General features: G+C 35.8%; 1 protein-coding gene and 1 non-coding gene across 2 annotated transcripts in view; one reads left to right on the forward strand and one right to left on the reverse strand.

The window, feature by feature from the left end:
* Positions 1–15137, reverse strand: part of Ccdc85 (coiled-coil domain-containing protein 85) — a 208710-nt gene that overhangs the window by 109095 nt on the left and 84478 nt on the right. The gene's annotated exons all lie outside the window — the stretch shown is intronic.
* On the forward strand, positions 1708–1991 carry LOC150102620 (signal recognition particle RNA). The gene has a single exon (XR_016548968.1).

Consider the following 15137-nt stretch of genomic DNA (forward strand, 5'->3'; position numbering starts at 1 on the left):
GTTTATTAATTATCTTTAAAAGGGTTAAACAATAACTGGGGAATATTATTCCAATCTTTTAACCAGACTAGACAAAAAAAATTCATGAGAAAAGACCGGTTTGAAGAAGAAAAAAATCATCTTTCATCAGGACAATGCACCTGCCCACAAAGCTGTTTTGGCAATGGGAAAATTAAGGGATCCGCACTATGAATTGTTGGAACATCCACCCTATTCTCCAGATTTGGCTCCCTCTGACTGCTATCTCTTCCCAAAACTAAAACTTTTCCTCGCTGGTCAGCATTTTTCTTCAAATCAAGAGGTTTGCAGCTGAATTCGATTATGTTGAAAATTAAAATTTTCAACATAATAAAAATTTTTATAATTTTGAAATTATAAATTCGTTTTTTCATTGTTAGGCCGAGAACTTTTCAGACCACCCTCATATATGTGATAAATGGAACATTGCACAGAGCAAGTATAGTCTAAACATATGCACAAAATTGTCACACCAGAGACAATTTGGTGTATATGTTTCATGTATTTAGTCTACTGGCAACTGTGCACTTGAGGGATGTGTCACCACTTCACTGGTGTTGTCGGCATACTTTGACCATACATTGTTTTCTTATGTTTAAAAATTTTGCCCCAAAATGAGTAATCCAAATAAAAAAACAATGAACCTATAAATTCAAAAATGATTGGGAAGAAGATTATTGTTTTATCCAGAGCAAAGAGATATGTTTTTGCTTATTGTGTGATGATTTAATTTAGTTGTCTGATAAATGTTACATGTGTATTTATCCTACTTTCATTGTTAATTAATTTGTTAATTGTTATCATTTGATGTGATAAGCAAGTATAAATTTTCATAGAAAAAGATATTAGTGCCCGCCACTCTCTTCCTTCGAATATGCCTTCGACTGCAACCAGTTTGAGAACCCCCTGTTGTAAGCAATTAAAATTCAAAGATTTACAGGAAGCTAGTTTAATGAAAATCCGGTAAAAGACATAGGTGTACAGGCAAACCTTTATTCAGAATAAAATAATAATCCTCCATCCAGTTGTCTTGAAATTGACGATTCTCTGCATCTACTTTTCTTTTTTTTTTTTGCAATAACCCTTGAATTGTCCCAAATTTATAAGCGATATTCAGAACTGTCTTCTACACCGCAGGCACTGAAGAGAACACAACATCAACGCAGGCACTGAATAGAACAGAACACAACATCAACGCAGGCACTGAATAGAACAGAACACAACATCAATGCAGGCACCGAACAGAACATAACATCAATGCAGGCACTGAACAAAGCACAACACCAACGCAAGTACCGAACTGACACGTTGTAACACGTTCACACACGCTACTAGTCAAAGTGAGAAAGAGACCTTGGTTGGAGAAAACATGGTGTGTTTTGCGCAAGTCATATGACATTCAGCTTAATGTGAGTTAGTAGAACGCACCATGTTTTCTCCCAACATGAATCAGAAAAACTTCACTGAAATAGATTAGGGCTGGATCAAAAGAAGTAGAGGGCCGGGGGGGTTGCCCATATGTGATCTATACTATCACATTATGAAAGAAAGTGGCATTAAGCCTGACATATCAGAATCATAGATATCAAACTTTAGTCTTTGCTTTATGCAGATGATGATGTCTTAAATAAATCCAGTGCAAGTCTTCAAGATTCTTTAACTAAATTGAATAACAGCTGTCATAAATCTGGGAGTCATGGCAGTCTCTTGTAATCCAGCTGCTTGGGCTGGTGGATGGTTTGAGAAATGGAGGTCTGTTTTGCAAAGTTCCTAGGTTGATCGGATGTCCGTACTAAGCACGCCATCAATATGGTCATTCTGAGGGAGCTCAGAGCCCCAAGGTTGCCTAACGAGAAGCAAATCGGCCCAGGGCAGAAATGCAGCAGGCAAAAGCTTCTGCGTCGTGCAGTAGTGGGATCGTGTGTGTGAATAGGCATTGAGAAATAGCCAGGACAACATAACCAAACCCAGTTCTTGAATGTGCAAAGGAAGTGTCAATGTCTCTTACCTGGTTATTTAACTTAACTTAAGTTTGAACTTGGTTAAGGAGTGGAAGGAAGGCAAAGTGGTTCCTTTGCATAAAGGTGGCTCTAAGACTGCTGTAGTTAATTACAAACCAATCACCATCTTGGGAGTGGTGGTAAAAGTATTGGAAAAGTTGGTTAAAGACAGAATTCAAGGATGGGTGGATCAGAATATGATACTCTATAGGGGCCAACATGGTTTTGTTAAAGGCCGATCCTGCCTTAGTAATTTATTAACTTTTTATAATAGAATGACATCTGAGTTGCACAAGGGAAATGGCTACACAGTGATACTCCTGGATTTTGCTAAGGCTTTTCACAGGGTACCCCATGGAATACTGTTGCGCAAATTAAAGCAGATGGGGATGGATACTAAACTGGTGATATGGATAAGAGAATGGCTCAGAGAGAGAGATACCAGAAAGTGGTGTATGGAGAAGCAGAGTCCAGTATGAGGCAGGTGACCAGTGGTGTATCTCAGGGCTCTGTCCTTGGGCCGTTATTGTTTAATTTGTACATAAACATTATAGGAAATGGCTTGAAGAGAGAGATATCGAGTTGTTTGTTGATGATACAAAGTTGGGTAGTGCAATAAAAAATCAAGCTAATGTTGAGAGTTTAAAGATGATTTAAATAAGCTGGCAAAATGGGCAAAATGTCAGTTCAATGTGGAAAAGTGTAAAGTTATGCATTTTGGGATTAAAAGATTACCAACTGTGAACTACACTGATGGAACAGTACTCCAAGAGATTGATGTGGCTAGGGACTTGGGGATGTTGGTGGATAGGGAGATGAAGTTCAGAGGGCACATTGCTAAGGTGTCCAAGATTGCACATAGGATTACTTGGTTATTGAAGCACACACTAACATTCAAAGATAAAGAGATTATTATTCCCCTTTATAAGGCATTGATACTTACACATTTGGATTACTGTGCTCAAGTCTGGTCACCTGGATTCCTTGGAGATGAGGAGATTGTGGAGAGGGTTCAGAGGAGAGTGACTAGGTTGGTGAATGATGTAAACAATGCTCCCTACATTGATAGAATGAGAGCTTGTGGACTGCAGAGGTTGGTTGATAGGCAGAGAAGAGGGGATATGATAGAAGCATTTAAATTACTAAAAGATTTTTTATAAGACTGATGCTGGGGAAATATTTCAGCTGTGTAATAGTGATGGAAGAACAAGAGGTCATCCCTGGAAATTAAGGAAAAGTGTGGTTAACAAGACTGTGAGAACTAGATTTTTCGCCTGGAGGGTGGTGAATGAGTGGAATGCATTGCCCAACTCAGTTGTGAGTTCATCTGTAAATGAATTCCAGAAGAGGTATGATAGATATTGTTTTGATAGTTTAAGTCTCCTGCAATGAGTCTACTGACTCCATGGAGATACCTGTAATAATAATAATAATAATAAAAGATCGTCAATAAAAAGACAGACTATGAACATAGACCTGAACTTTGAAAAACTGAAATGCATTCTCAACAGGGAACCTACAGAATGAGCAAAATATTCCAGCTATTTAGGAACAGTCTGTAGTGAAGATCTCAAATTAAATATGGAAATTGATAACAGACAACAGAGTGGGGAGAAGCTAGTATGGTATGGGCACAGATGAATAAATTTATATAGAATAAGATAGAAAGTAGCTAAAACACTAAACTAGCAACATAGTGCGTTCAAAGCAATTTTAACTTGCACATCTGAAACTTGGGTTAAAAAAGGTTGATCAAAGACAAAAGACCACAAATATGAGAAAAATTAGGGGAGTGAACAGATGGCATCAATGGCAGAATTATTAAAAATGAAGATATAAAGGAGGATGATAATGTTAGCATGGAGGAACGTGTGAGCAGAGCAGGCTTATTTAATGGCAAAACAGGTTGTTTAATGGTAAGATGGCAGGAAAGAGACCCAAAGGAAGACCAAGATCTAGACAGATTTATGTAGCCAGTAGTTACTAGTGATAATGTTGATAAAACATTAGTAGTAATGTTTTATCAACATTACTACTAATCATGTAGTACTGTCACAGTACTCTCTACACCCTTGAGGATAAGTATCAGGAAATTGATGTAATAAACTAAAATTTTGATCTTGACAGCCTTGTTTTAACCTGAATCTTGCTTGTTCATCTTCTTCAACAATTTTTCTTACTATCTTCTCAAGTACACTTGCCGAAATCTTACCTGAAACGCATTCATCTGTACTTCACACACTGAGTTTTGTTTTGCTTTATTTTTTTATAAATGGGTGCTATGATAGTTCTACTTCAATCGTCCAGAATTTGACCTTCGTGAGGCACTGCAATCAAGGCATATTTCTGAAATATGCACTATTAGTAACCATTGCAAAACTTTTACATCTCTCCATTTGAGAATTTTGAGTCCAATTCCAACTATTTAATAGGTGCTTTTGACAACTCAGGTTGCTGATGGTTTTTTGTCTCATAAGTACTATTATCTGCTTCTGACTGAATTCTTGAATGTTCTCTATTGCTGCTTCTTTCATTTAAGAATCTTTCAAAAATAATTAGTTCAGACATCCAGAATATCTCTATCTTCAATTATTATGACAGCTCTATCATCTCCGATTTCTATCCTCTCTTTCTAAGCCTCTTCAATAGCTTCCTGAACATTGTTACCTTCACCTTCATATTTATCTTCTATATGCTTACCAGTTTAATTGTGACTTCTGTTTAGCTACTTTTACAATATGCAGAGTGGCTATAATTAAACTTCCCCTTTTCAGAGCCTTATGTAGCTCAATCTAACAACCAGAATGTCACCAAATTTGGTAGGTGAGACTAATCAAGACATGGGAAGAAGAATTCCAAAAAAAAAAAAAAAAAAAAGTTCCAAAAGTTACCAACAGGGGGACTGTGGTGTTATTGTAGACCAGGAAGTCTAAAATTTGCATAAAACAAAGTTAAACACCAGTTTTGCTGGCATAGTAAGAACTATACAGTAAAGGGAAAGCTTCACAAGTGCATTCCTACTGACAGTCGTGTTTAACATGCACCTCACTTTACCTTATTATGCAAAACTTGTAAAGTTATTTTACCTTAATGAGTGCAATGCATCAGCTGCTCTTCATGAATTTACAACTGGCCAGAACTTGCTCAAAGATTCTCTGTCAGCAAACATAGTTAGAGTGATGATTCTTAAGTCTGAAGAAACAGAATCTTTGAAAGTTCGACCTGGCAGAAGATGGAAACCAGTGCCACCACAGGTAATTGAAGTGGCCAACAGATTACACAAAAATGTTGCTGGTACTAGCAGTGTCCATGAAGTAGCACAACAATTGGTATGTCTTATTCTGCAGTAAGGAAAGTTTTGTGCAAAATCATTACATTTCATTTGAGGACATTGCTCAAGTTCAGCAAAATACAGCAGCTGCTACATGATTATGATAATCCACTGACACTTGCTCTGATGTTTCTTGTCAGATGGGAAGTAAATGAAGCTTAGTCTTTGAAAATTCTGTGGGGAGATGAGGCACATTCTTATCTGAACAGGACTGTAAATACCCCAAATTGTCAAATTTGGCTTCCGAATCACCATATGCACTCCAGGAAATCCCATTACATTCACTGAAAATTACCATTTGGTGTGGCTTCATGGCAGATTTTATAACAGGGTATTCTTTTTATGAGGACATCATTCCAGCAGGACCAGTAACTTGTTCGATTACAGCACAGAAATACTGTGATATATTGAACAGTTTAATTTCGCAACTTCAGCAACAATGATGTTTGGACAAGACCATTTTAATGCAAGAGGGAGCACTTCCCCACATTGCACGAACGGTAACAGCATTACCTCATAGAAGAAAGAATGATTAGTCGTCACTTCTTTCCAGTTGCACGGTCGCCTCGCTCCCCTAATATTACTCCATGCAATTCAATTTAGAAATTATGGACTTTACAACCGTGTTATAAATAACTATTTTAATTTCCCGACATTTCGAACTTCATATTAAGGTCATAATCTGGAGTATATACAAATATACAAGGACAAGCTGAGTTACATTTCACACAGTATGCTAAAGAAACAATGATTTGATCAACAGTTATTCTACTGGCATGACCTCTAGTGAAAATATAATATATATATATATATATATAAAAAAAAAAACAGATAAAATTGAAAAATTAATTAATTATTTAGAAACTACATCAAAGCTAAATTCGATTTAAGATAACATAAGAGAAACATTCTTTCATACAGATAGTTTTCTTACAGTAACAATGATGTCCTATATTTAACATGACAATTGTTATATTAGATTTAAGATTCTGGATTATCTACAGTAATGTTTATAGTTAACTCTTAGGGAGAAAGGTTCTGTGGGTAGAATATGTGCCTTCCATATGTTTGGGATTTTTAGAACATCATTATTGTTCAGATTAGGGTGGTTGATAAGAATCTCACAGGCTTCCTTAAATTTACGTTCATACCATGTTTTGGTGTGATGTAAATAACTGGTGCTTTTCCAGTCAATTCTATGCAAGATGTTCAGATCATGATCAGAAAGCCCAACTTCACCATAGGTATTATATTTAATGTGTCGTTTATGTTCCTTTTGTCTGATAGGAATTGTGCATCCCATTTCCCCTATATATGGCAGATTACAGGTGCAATAAATACGGTCTACTCCAGGATGGGCCAGTGGAGGAAGTGGGTCTTTGGATGAGTTGAGTAAGCTTTTTAATTTTGCAAGAGGTTTAAAGGTGGCTTTGAGGTTGTATTTCTGTAGTATTCTGTTTATTTTATCTGATGTCCCTTTAATGTAAGGAATGGTTATAGTTTTATTGTAGTCTGATTTATCTTTGTTTTTTATTGAGGTCTTGTCGAGAATTTTGTTAATAGTGTTTTGGCTGTAACCATTTTTTCGAAAAGTATTGCTGATAACTTTAAATATCTCTAAGCGCTTGTTCATTGGAGCAAATCTTCAAAGCCCTGTTTTTTAGAGTATTAATGACACCTAGTTTTTGTGTTGGGTGGTGGTAGGAGTTTATGTGTATATATTGGCCAGTATGTGTTGGTTTCCAGTAAACAGTGAACGAAAGACTGCCAGAAAGAAGACGTGTGACAAGTGTATCTAGAAACAGAGGTGTGTTCTGCTTTTCAATCTCAATTGTGAACTGTATGCATTTGTGTTGTTTGTTTAGGTAGCTAAGGAAAATGTCTAGTGTCCGGGGGTCAGATCGTGAAAACATCGTCAATATATCTAAGTCAGACTTTGGGTTTTAAAGGGAGGAATTTAGAGCATGTTGCTCAAAACATTCCATATAAAAGTTAGCAATGGAGGGGGGGGGGAGATAATGCCGAGCCCATGGCTGTGCCTTCTTTTTTTAGATAGAAAGCATTTTGTCATACAAAATAACCAGAACATAATGCATGTGCAAAGAGCACCGTGATATCTGGAGGGAATTTGTCCTGTAAAAGGATTGTGGCATTGATTGGGACATTCGTAAATAGGACAGACATCAAAACTGTCTAATACATCACCTTTTTCTAATGTAATGTCTTTGATTATGTTTATGAAGTGTTGTATGTTTCTGATATGACCTTAATATGAAGGTCAAAACGTCGGGAAATTAAAATAGTTATTTATAACATGGTTGTAAAGTCCATAATTTCTAAAATGAATGCTGATCATCGTGTAACATTAAAAGAAAGGATTACTCCATGCAATTTTTGGTTGTGGGATTACCTAAGGTCAACATTTATCTTGGCAGTGTCTCGAAATTGGCAACCTTAAAGGACAACGTATCACAGACTGTGACGAACATTCCTTCAGACACGTTATGGTCTGCTGTTGAGAATCTGTGTACAGTATGCAATTTCTGATCCACAAGAATGGTGGCCATATTGAACCAGGTCCTCTTTTGCATGGGTGAACTCTATATTCTTGAGTTATGCAACAGGTTTTTGACAACACATATTCTCCAGCAACTATAATACTGTAATTACTGTGCTAAATTAAATCGATATTAAATGTTTTATTGCTGTGTTATCATAAGTAACGCATAAAAGTAATCTTTCATTTCAGTTTAGTCTTTGTTATTCATTTGTCTGTCCATTTTAATGCCTTTTTTTTTTTTTTTTTTCACTATACAGCACCATATTCCTCCATTGGCAACCTTTCGAACTAATTTTTTTTTTCACAGAATCTATCTTCCCATGTCTTGATTAGTCTCTGTACCAAATTTGGTACAGAGACTAATTCTAACAACATTCTAACAACATTTCAGTTGTTAGACTGAGCTACATAAGGCTCTGAATAAAAGAAATTTTATGGCGTGGACCAACAGTGACTGAGCTATCAGGGCATGGGGGAGCAGAAGTGGCAACTCTGTCTCACTTAAAACCTCACAAAGCCCAATGACAACTCGGTGACATGGTGAGTAGTGCCGCCATTAAATAAGTACCTACTGGGGTCACCGCCCCTGACATTGGGAAGCAGCATTGTCAGTACTGATACAAGGTTGAAGCCAAATGATGACGGAAAAGCTTGTGATCAGAGATTTGCAGATGGCAATATGATTATATTGTGTACGTCTGTAATACTGCAGAGCAGAAAGCAAATGGAGAAACTACTGCTCTACCTTATCTCCAGAACAACCACCATGGCGAGTAAACCCTTACAATTGGCCCCAAGTTCCTGGCGTCCCTTAAATGGGACAGGGGTGCGAAGAATCTCCGGGCTCAAAATGGTGTCCACTTTTAAAATTGCAACTTGGAATGTCAGAACTCTGTATGAAGCTGGCAAATTAAGAAATGCCACAAGAGAAATGAAGAGGCTGGGCATCCGGATTTTGGGAATTTGCGAGACAAGATGGCCAGGATCTGGAAAGTGTCAACAAGATAATATGACAATGTATTACTCTGGGAATGATGAGAACAAACATTGACATGGTGTAGCTGTAATAGTAGATGAAGAAATTAATAAATCAGTAATAAATTGGATTCCATTTTCTGAAAGGATAATTCTGTTACAACTTAAGGGAAACCCCGTTACGTTAACATAAATATCATCCAAGCTTATGCACCCACAGCTGACAAAAGTGAAGAAGATGTTGAAGAGTTTTATGAACACCTAAAAGAGATTAAAAACCTAACAAAGAAACATGATATAAACATAGTGATGGGTGACTTCAATGCAAAAGTGGGAAGAGGGGGTGATGGAGAAATTGTTGGCAAACATGGCTTAGGCACCAGAAATGACAGAGGAGATCGCCTAGTCCAATTCTGTCAGGAAGAAGATCTAACAATAGCAAATACCTGGTTTAAACTTCCACCCAGAAGACTGTACACTTGGAAATCGCCTCAAGATAACCAACATAATATTGTCAGAAATCAAATTGATTATATACTGATAAATAAAAGATTCCACAGTAGTATAAAGAGTGCAAAGACTTACCCTGGAGCAGATATCTCATCAGACCACAATCCCATAGTTGCGGAAGTACGTCTAGATTAAAATCAGCTAAAAAATCACAAAAGAAGAAAAAGAAAATTGATGTAGAAAAACTGAAAGACCCGAACATAAATAAAAGTGCCAAGACACAGCTTAACCTGCGATTACAACAGATTAACATAGAAGAAAATAAAAGTGTGGAATCTCTTTGGAATAGCTTAAAGAATGCCATCGTAACAACAAGTATTGAAGAAGTAGGTTATGTGAATAATATAAAACAACAGGAATGGATGACAGATGAGATTCTTTCTCTTATTGATACAAGAAGAATGTATAAAAACAAAGACCTAGCCAGGTATACAGAAACACATAACATCATCAAGAAAAAAATAAAAGCCAAGGAAAACTGGATGAAAAATTTATGTACTGAAATTGAACTGCTTCAGAAACAACATGATAATTTCAATCTGTATAAGAAAATCAACAAAATTTCCGGAAAACTGAGGAAAAAGCAAATAGTGTCTCTAAGAGACGAAAATGGAAAAATAGTTCTAGAAGAAGAGAATAAAGCACAGATTTGGATAAAATATGTAACAGAACTTTTCAATGATACTAGACAGAAGCCTATAAATATAAAAGATAACATTCAAGGACCAGCAATCATGAAATGCGAAATAGAGAATGCTATACAAACAAGTAAAACAGGAAAAGCCAGTGGACCAGATGGTGTGCAAACAGAATTTTTAAAATTAATCGAACCAGATAACATCAAACTTCTTGAAAAACTATTTAATAAAATATATGAAAGTGATGAATTTCCATCAGATTGGCTCAAATCTAAATTTATCACTATCCCAAAGAAACCCAAAGCGAATTCCTGTGGTGACTTCCGACTTATTAGTCTAATGAGCCAAATCTTAAAAATATTTTTGAAAGTAATTCAGAATTGCATTTATAGAAAAAGTGAAGAAACTCTAAGTGAAACACAATTCGGCTTTCGGAATGGTTTTGGTACTAGAGAGGCCCTTTTCTGTACCCAAATATTGATACAAAAATGCATAGAAAAACAGAAATCTGTCTTTATGTGTTTCATAGATTTTGAAAAAGCATTCGACAAAGTCAGACACACCAACTTAATAGAAATCCTTCAACAAATAAGGCTAGACGAACAAGACATAAGACTAATAACAAATCTGTATTGGAATCAGTCAGCTACCGTTCAATTAGACAACATTACCACCAGTGATATTAACATCAAAAGAGGAGTGAGACAAAGATGTGTGCTCTCACCACTCCTGTTCAACATATATGCAGAGGTAATCTTTAAAAAAGCATTGGAAGAATGTCCAGAGGGAATCACAATAAATGGAAAGATTGTTAACAACCTACGATATGCAGATGACACCGTGCTAATTGCAGATAACATTATGGATCTCCAAAAACTCGCTGACAGAGTATACATAGAAAGCCAAAGAATGGGAATAAATATAAACATCGACAAGACAAAATACATGATCATCAGCAAACATCCAGCCTCATCAATGAAACTGACACTCAATGGGAAAAATATTGATCAAGTGTCAAGATATAAATATCTTGGTTGCTGGATTAATGAACGGTGGGATCCAGAAATAGATATAAAGACAAGGATTGAAGTTGCACGGCAGTCCTTCATGAAAATGAGAACACTATTCTGCAATAAAGACCTAAACATGGAAGTCAGATGCCGAATGCTGAAATGCTACGTGTGGTCTATTCTGCTCTATGGAGTTGAAACATGAACATTGAAGGCGACAACCATCAAGAAAATCGAAGCCTTTGAGATGTGGCTATACAGAAGAATGCTAAAGATATCATGGACAGAAAAAATTACCAATGAAGATGTCTTAAAATCCATTGGCAAAGCTAAACATCTTGTACAAATAATCAAGAAACGAAAAACATCATATCTTGGACACATCATGAGAAACAGCAAATACTAACTTCTACAAACTATTTTGGTAGGAAGAATTGATGGCAAAGGAACTAGAGGAAGAAAAAGAATATCATGGTTTGACAACATCAAGACGTGGACAGGAAAGAGCAGTGCACAACTGCTCAGATTAGCACAAGAGCGCAGTTTGTTCGCCAAGATGGTCGCTGACCTTCGATAGAAGATAGCACAATAAGAAGAAGATGGCCACCCTGTATCTTAGATTTCTTACTCTATATTAACTGAGAGCATATGATAACTGACTTGCTAAGAACTTTCTTCTTTTCCAGAACAGCCTCTTCTTTTTGAGTCCATATAATAAAATTCTGACGTTTCAATCTTTTCCAACAACCTCTCTATATACCTGTGACTGAATCATTAAGGATTTTCTTCAGATTTTGCCAATATGTCTCTGTTTGTTTGTTTTTTTCAAATCACTTTTATTTACATTAATATCAGTATATCTGAATCTACAGTTCACCTCCTCAGAAAGCCACTTAACTTTGATTATATTTTAAAACTTTTGTGCATATTTTTCTTCAGTTATATTGTTTTATCTGACTCAAAACTAAATGGTGATCACTTCCTATCTCAAAATCCACTGTTTTGTGTTCATGTATCTTGATCTAGTATAATCACAATCCACAATAACACTGTCAATAAGATTTTCCTTACTTCTTGTGTGTTCTTTTCATGTGAATTTCTGCAATAGTTATTATTATTAATACTTGACACCTCCAGGAAGTCTAAGACTCGTCAAGGGAGGGCACCTACTCTGCAGCTGCCTGTCTCCACCACTCAAATCCACCAACGAACTGCAACTACACCAACACCATCTACCACCCATCACCACTACTAGCATTTTCACAGAAAATCCCAAACATCCATGTCCACGGTGGGATTTGAACCCGCAGCCTTTTAGCAGGAGAGCGGATACACTAACCACTTAGACAACCAGGCCAGCAGACTTATGGTGTTGGTAATTACATTTTCCTTGCAAATGACTTGAAAAATTCCTCTACTTCTTCAGAAGTAGAAGAATTTTTCCTCTTGCCCATATCATTCCACTTAAAACTGTCTGCAATTACAGAAGTTTATCACTTAACATTTAGTACTGACTGCTATAGCTACTCCTTCCCTTGCCTTATCACAATTCCCTGAATATCTTTTTTATGTCTGGTATTAGTCTGCTAATACCAGACATAGATTAAGCCAATAGATACAATTTGGTTGGCTAAGTACAAACTACCATCCTCATTCCCTAAGTGGATATCTATGAATGGGGCATACCACAAGAGGTAAGGATTGGATATTGGATGGGAAGTTCTGACAATGTCATATTCCTTACAGATTATGTGGAGGTTTCTGCTTAGTTATCTGTCTTTGACCATTAAGCAACCCTTTTTATTTGGTCTTATTAACATGTTCGCTGCCAACTACGAGTATACTTGTAGTTCGTATATGAGCTTCACAAGCCAACTACGTATATCGATTTACCGACCTCCTATGCCAAACACGAGTAAACCCTTAGTATAATTACCTTAATTTGGCCCCTTGGATTCTGAATAAAGCAGAGAGCACATCTGGGGGCTTGGTAGAAGGGAAATAATTTCAACTAAAATATAGTATATTATACATATGCCTCAGAAGCCAACTACGAATATACTCATATATCGATTACCAACCTCCTATGCCAAGCGCGAGTTAATCCGTAGTATAACACGTAATTTATAAATCAATTTAAAACTAATCAATAAAAATAATAAAATGACATCAATAAAATAAAAATCGATTTATTGAAATTATAAATGATACACTTTAAAACAATTTTCCACGCACGATGGTGGTTTTTTTTCTGGCAAACAGGCCAATAATAACGTGTTTCACGTTGTTGTTTGTTTCGTGTACATACTCGGCATGGCTTTGTCGGCAATTATTTTTTTCTGTAGGTGGTAAAATTTCCAAATAATGAAGATCCCGAATCCTGCTGATAATCTGTGATGCTGTAAGCTCACCCATTCCAACAAAAATTGAGATAAATTGATCTCTAAATTTTAACGCAATCATTGCATTTCCAGTAATTATATTATAAAATTTATGCGCATTTTGAATGTATATATCAAAAAAGCGTATTGTCAATTTCTTTGGCCATCTAATTGTCTTTTAAGGGGGAATAGTAAGAAAGCATTTGATCAGAAAGATCGATGCCTGACATACCCAAATTATAGTCCTTAACGATATTTGGTTTTAATTTTTAATTGAATTTTACCATTCTGATTTTTTGCATCAACCATTTCAAATTTGTGCATATTTGAAATGGAAAGCACTTCCTTCCATTTGCAATGATGAATTCGTTAAATTCATCATTGCTCATATTAGTGCAAGCTTCTAATTCTTTATCAGTAAGTTTTCTTTTACTGGTCATAGCAAAACTGCAGGTTTTTAGAGCAGATGCAATAAACACATTCGTCAGCGCATGTAATATATGGGTGGGGGGTGATACAAGATTACTCATAGTTGGTGTATGAAACAAAATTCTGTCTGATAAGCTGGCTACGAGATTACTCGTAGTGACCTTGAAGACACGAAAGCGCTTGGTGTGCGGGAACAAACTATGCCCAAGGAGCGTGGCAGCGAATGTGTTAAATACTTGATTTTAGATTCCAGAAAGTAAACTGTCATTAAATAAGAACAGGAGACAGTACATCTAGTAAAAACACTTCTATTAAAGAGAAGGATCTTTCAAGGACCAAATGTATCTTTTCTGTGTGAGAGGTATGAGAACAAGAACATTTTTAAATATGTAGAAACTTCCATCTCTTGATCACCCTTCATAATAAATTATTACATGAAGCTAAAGCATTTTTAACACACTACCCTTATTAAGATACTTTGTAAAAGTAGCATAATGATACTAAAATAAGAATTCTCACACATTGGGGAGGTAAGCTCTAACAGTAGAAAATTCATCAGTGCATTCAATTCAAGGTAATCGAGGTAATTAGGAACTTGTTCCTCAGTATTACAACATACTTTTGGGCACGCCTGAAGATTTAAATGTTCCATCTAAAGAGAGATCCTCTCTAAAATGGTTACTAATTCACCATATGTATAACCTCGGACTGGACTGCTTAGGGAAAGAAAGGATATGCTCAGAGACTTATTTCATCCATCCACACACAAACATATAAACTATTCATTACAGTGATAACATTTTTCTGCCATAGTATACATAGACAGAAGGAAAAACAGCTTCAAAGATTTAATACTGCCTAATTAAAGACACAAACTAAGAAAATTTCAAAGGACTTAGCTAAAGATGTTTCAACATTTAAGTCTAAATGAAAATCAAAACATTAAAAAAAAAAAAAAAAAGGGAGGAGGGCAGAATTAGAGGTACTAAAAATCTTTTAAATTCTTATTTTTCTGATCTTTCTTTTCTTATATCTAATAGTCAAAATTTTCTGATCATATATATAATAAAGAAAAAACTTGGAATTTTTAGAATTTCAAACTAAGAAAATTTCAAAGGACTTAGCTAAAGATGTTTCAACATTTAAGTCTAAATGAAAATCAAAACATTAAAAAAAAAAAAAAAAAAGGGAGGAGGGCAGAATTAGAGGTACTAAAAATCTTTTAAATTCTTATTTTTCTGATCTTTCTTTTCTTATATCTAATAGTCAAAATTTTCTGATCATA

The sequence above is a fragment of the Typopeltis vanoorti genome, chromosome 10, assembly GCF_054136105.1.
Source record: "Typopeltis vanoorti isolate ZY-2024b chromosome 10, IOZ_Tvanoo_1.0, whole genome shotgun sequence".
Classification (NCBI taxonomy): Eukaryota; Metazoa; Arthropoda; class Arachnida; order Uropygi; family Thelyphonidae; genus Typopeltis; species Typopeltis vanoorti.